Here is a 6,134-nt window from a genome sequence, read left to right as displayed (position 1 = left end):
GCCATACGGTAACAAATCTCTGCTCATTTTCTTCTCGCATCTCTATAGGACACGAGGGAAAATGAACTGAGACTTTCTGTAAACACATTAACGCCAACTTCCCCTGACTTCCAAGTGTTCCGGAGAAAAATCGCAGCACCTGGCGACCGATTCAGTTCTCCACTAAGGGGTAGATTTACTAAAGCTTCCTAAAAGGAAAAGTGGAGGTGTTTCCCAGAGCAACCAATCAGATTCTAGCTATTATTTATTTAGTACATTCTAAAAAATGATAGCTAGAATCTGATTGGTTGCTATGGGCAACACCTAAACCATTCCTCTTAGAAGCTTCAGTAAATCTATCCCTAAGTGTATTAGCTATACATATAGAGAATGTATCACAATTGTGATTCGAATAATGTGATTTATTGGATATAAGACATGGCTTAAACAATGGGAAGCTAAATGGAAAGACAGATTGTAAACTTTGTATATAAAAGGATGAAATAAAGATTTGGACTTTACATTGTAACTTGTTGGTGTATTCCCTTATTTTCAGCATTGTTTTATTCAACAAGTCCATGACTTTTAGGTTATACGATTTCATATGTATTGCTTGTATAAATAATTAATATGTCTGTTAATAGTTTTGAATAACATCTCTGTCTAATAAATTCATAGAGTAAACAAAGGGTTGTTTTTTTTCCAATGTCAATTAGTATTGCACTAGATGTAATTGTGTTATATCATAGATTTGTTGCATTTCAGCTATTTCTTCTGTACAGGGAGGTGAAACTATGAATGGTTTAGTTTCGCTTTCAGGGTGTAATAATGACAAGTGTTTGTATTTCACATTAAGCACAGCCGGTGTTATAAATAAGTTTCGTAGGGCATGTAATATTTATTGACACTTTGGGGCCAATTCAATGCTTTCTAAGATGTTCTTTGTAAACTATTATTAGTATAACTGCAACACATAAACTGTATAATATGTAATGTCTAAAATTTAAGTTTGTGAAATTGGAATATCCAAAGCCTGAACATCAAATTTGAAAAGGCTCTGATCACACTTGATAACATTTTGTAGCTACCCCCCCCCCCCCCCCCCCCAGGTTCAGGGGCGGGAGGCAGGGGAAGGCTGGCAAACTTTAGCCTGGGGGGGGGCAAAACTCGAATCAACAGCCTATTTTAAATGAAAAAAAATAGGTGATCCAGTGAACCAGCCCAAGGTAGCCCAATATGCCCCCCAGCCCAGCCTGCACCTGATCCCGGGTCTCACAGACACCCATTGAAAAGTTTTTAAAAAAACAAAACACAAAACATCACAAGAGGAGCCAATCAGAGTACCTCTTGTGATGTTGCCATGGAAACCCGAGCAGATCCGTGTTCCATGTGAACACAGCAGGGTCAGCTGAACACGGGCTACCCGTGTAATTGGCAGGATCAGAGGATCTGTCCCCCGGCAATATCCCAGGTTCATATACCCGGGATACTGCCGGGGTGGCAATCTGAAAGTTGTAACAGTTGCCTAATTTGAGGGAGAAAACTACTACATAATCTAGTAGCCTATGGATCCTTTCCCCCTATGCTAATATATATTATATATATATATATATATATATATATATATATATACACACACACACACGTTAACCTGTGCATGATACTCATGCATTCTAGTCAAATCAAGCTACTTAAGGTGTTAAAAAGGTTCTTGTCATCTTCATTGCCACACACACACACGCCGCTAGGCTTTTATATATTAGATAATGCTAAGAATTTAGTAGCTCAGTGTTTGAGCCCTCAACTCGTAAATTTAGCCTTTACTACCCCTCCCACGGGGGGAAGGGGGGATGATGGAAGTTAACTGACTTCACTATTATAGATTTTTTGTCAAATAATGTCAGTATACCAAATTTCAGGTCAATTGGATGAGCCCTTTCTGAGAAAATAGTTTTTTCCACACACACACTAACACACACACACACACGCCGCTAGGCTTTTATATATTAGATATATATCCTGATCAAACGACCAACAACAAAGGATCATCATCCCTAACTAACCTAAGCTATGAAGCTCACAGGCTGCAGCTGTATCTTGCAGCACAGAATTTACAATTTAATTACGGAGCAGTTTCCAACTGTCACTGGGTGGTCAGCGCGAAAGTACCGAGCCGGCTCAGCTCTGGACTCGGATCTGCTAAGTTCGGGTGTGTTCGGTTCTCGGGGAACAGAGTCTGAGCATCTCTAGTTCTGGCTCATCCAAAAAGTAATTGTATAACAAGAAGAGAATCTCCTTGTGGTTGGCACAGACCTATCATTTTTGTTATTATCTCAGACTTTTGGCAGTGCTTCATATTGTAGGATAAATAATTTAATTTATATGCACTGTTACCCATAGTGCTGGACCTCTTTCCTGCTCTTCCACTCCCTCCCCTATTAAAAAATAATTGCTGTTCAGTGGAACTCTGTAATACCTGTTGTGCAAATACAATATACTAGTGACTGCAGAAATTACCATGGCAAAACCCTCTGCAGCAACACCTACATCTGGAAGAATAGAGATATATATATATATATATATATATATATATAAAAATAAACTCCTCCAGAATTGAACTCATGACCCCAGCGCTGTAAGGCAGAAGTGCTAACCACTGAGCCACCGTGCTGCCCCTTTTATCAATGAGGTGGCAGGGCTTAAAAAATTAAATAGACAAAAAGAGGAGGAGTTGCAACAAAATTGTCATGATTTGGAAGCTTTATACATTGCCTCCCACTAGATAGCTGATAGATTAAAGTGTCTTCATGCCACGTCAGAGTGGTCCAATCATTTATTCGATAAGAATGCCCAAACACTCTCTTTTTTTTTGCAAATTATCCAGAAATGAGTTTTCCACTAGGACAATCCCTGCCATCCTAGATACCAGTAATACTAAACACTACGCGAGTGCAAAAATAGCTGGGGCGTTTTTTGATTATTATAAACAATTGTACGCCACGCAAGCCTCTTACACTCCCTCCCAGCTTGCAGAGTATCTGAACATAATTCAGTTGCCCCAGCTGTCACTGGATTCTGTTGCATTGTTGGATTCTGCTATTACGGTGGAGGAAATAGATGCTGCAATTTCCTCATTCCCCAACAAACAAGCCTCGGGCATAGATGGCATTCCCATAGAAGTGTATAAAAAATACAGCCAATTCTTTGCCTATGCTCTTTATCCAGACTTCACCTCATTTCCTTCATCACCACTGATACTAAGATTTTAGCAAAAATCCTTTCTATTAGACTTAACAAGGTTATTCATTATATGGTCCACCCAGATCAGACGGGGTTTATGCCTGGTAATTCCACTCTTATCAATGTTAGATGGCTGTATACTCATCTTCAGGTGACCCGGACAGCGGAGGAGAGGGCAGTGGTTGTGTCTTTAGATGAGGCCAGGGCCTTTGACTCCGTTGAATGGGAGTACCTGTGGCATGTCATGACCAGCTTTGGCATAGGAACTGGGTTTCTTCGCTTGGTGCAGTTATTATATTCTGTGCCAGCTGCCAGGTTCTGTGCCAATGGTTATACAACTGCCCAGTTTGGTCTGGGGAGGGGAACTCGACAGGGCTGCCTCTTGTCCCCTGGCTTGCCTGATCCGTGCACACCCTGATGTTAGGGGACTCAGGATGGGAAAGACTGTGGACAGTAAAGCACTCTATGCAGATGACATGCTGGTTTTCTTAGAAGACCCAAACTTGCCTGTTGTATGCCTCCTTGAGACAGTTGACCGGTTTGGCAAATTCTCTGGTCCTAAAATAAACTGGAGCAAATCCATGGAATTCCCCTTATCCTGATTACTACCTCAGGACGTCACTACCGGCCACTCCCTCCTTTGGTCTACTAAGTTAAAATATTTTGGCATTTGGGTGACTGAGAGTCCTTTCGATTATGTTAAACTTGATATTGATCATGCTAAACTTGATATTGATCCCATCACAGAATTCCTTAAACATAAGAGTCACTCCTGGCAGAAACTTCCTCTCACGGTGATTGGGAGGATTACTTTGATAAAAATGGTAGTTCAGCCCAAGTATCTCTATGCGCTACAACATTCCCCATCTATTCTAACATCGAACATTCCATCCCGTCATCACTAGCGCTGAGTTGGCGTCAGAGTGACTGCCTCTTTAAAACTCATTCTGCCCTCCCTCACCGAGCCGGACAGGGACCCTCCTCACCGAAGGACCAAAACGGAGTTACTGGTGCCACCTAGGGGACAGTGATCTACGACCAACTACCTGTGCGCCCACAAATTAGCCGCTGAACGCAGTGCCTTCCTACCCCGCTGCGCCCTACAGACGCCGCAGCCCGCCACCAACTAAACGAAACACACCGAACCCCCCCCCCCGCAAATCCTATCTACAAAGAAACCCATACCCTCTTCCATTAGATGAACGCCGTCCCGTCTAAAAAAATTGAGGTGACTCCACCCCCAAGCCAGGGTGATCTATAATTATTCCTCCCAGGGACCGTACTACCTTCCGAATGGCGCTATTAACCTTCCTGACCATAACAGTCATCTTTTTTAAGGGGATATTTGTTCTCCATGCCAGCCGGGGAATTAATGCTGACCAAACCAATGAGGATATCTGGCCAAGCCTCGTGAATTCGCCTTAGGTCTTCCCGAATCTCAATAATAAGATCTAGTGACTTTCCTTTTCACAAATCGTTGCCACCCGCGTGCACTACTAGGACATTTGGTGGGCCCTGATGTTGAATAAGCCTCACCAACCATGGAACTAGATCGGACCAACCTAAGCCTCTTCTGCCCAACCATCTTATTATGACGTCCTCGTGATTCGGGATAACATTAGACCTGGGATGGCCAGCGGCCCAGGAAACAAAGGAATGGCCGATAATCCACACCATCTTAGTTGGAGCACTCTCACCTGGAAGCAGAAAACCAGTGTTAAAAACATACCACCTTATTTGGAAGACAGGCCAGACTTAACATAAAGCACCAGAAGGATAGCATGGTAGAAAAACTGGACCACGGGGGAGGGTTAGGGAAGAGAGACACATACGGGGAGCAGGCCACCCAGGCGAAGGTAAACAACACCCGGAAAAACCCCAGCTGCACACCACTAATCAGGACTTACGCCCAGGGAAACCCGGGTGAAAATCCCTTCGCGCCCCCGCTCCAAAGCGACGAGCGGAAAAGCCCAGGGTAGCCCACCAAATGGAGGGATAAGATGGGGTGGGGGAGGGAAGTGGGGGTGGGTTGGAGAAAAAAGAAAAGCATGAGAAAAAAAGAAAAAGAAAAACTGTGAAGGCAAAATTATGATTAGCGTAACATCATCAAACGTCAACACTGTCAATCCTGACATAAGATTTATATGCCGTGGATTTCTAACGGCCTATGGCTTTTATGGTCTCGGTAGAGGAACCAGCCAAGGCAGCGGATGTGGCCGCCCCAATTCTAAACGAGTGCGTCCCGTACATGGAACCATCCAGATTTAGGGCCTGCAGGGTCCGTTTCAAAATAGTCGCAAATTGATATTTCGTCAGTGGCATACCGTAGTGACATAAAAACAAGCAGGCCTGAGGTCTCACATTCATAAACTGTGACACTAATTTAACCGGGCAGATACTACTATTTGACTGCTTAGTTAACTGTACCCATGATCCCCTACCACTCTGATCGGTCTTAGATCTAATTATTTTACAGGCCACAACCCCCTTGCACAGGCTAACGTGTTCTGCCCTCAAACCAGACTCTTGATGTTCCCTGGACCTAGCTACCAGTTCAGACACGCGAAAAGCTCCGAAAAATGCCATGGAGAACGCGGTGCTAAACAATAGCTTCTCATATTCGTCAGCTGCGACTAGATCCAGCTTCCCTATCAATTCGTCCAGAATGTTGGTGGTGATTGGTAAAGGCGCATCAACGTGCGAGGGTCGTGCCCTAGCCCACCCCTTTAGGGCCTTGCTGATCATAAAACCCTTGGTAACATCTGGGTAACCTTGCAGACTGCGGAACTTGCTCCATTGAAAGCGTGACAACGCATCGGCTAACCCATTCTGCACCTCCTGAACATGTCTAGCCCTAAACAAAATATCATGTTGCAGACAGCGCAAAACTAGGTGGCGCAGCAGGGATATGGCAT

This window comes from Mixophyes fleayi, chromosome 4, assembly GCF_038048845.1.
Source record: "Mixophyes fleayi isolate aMixFle1 chromosome 4, aMixFle1.hap1, whole genome shotgun sequence".
Taxonomy (NCBI): domain Eukaryota; kingdom Metazoa; phylum Chordata; class Amphibia; order Anura; family Limnodynastidae; genus Mixophyes; species Mixophyes fleayi.
Note: the sequence above shows the minus strand (reverse complement) of the source record.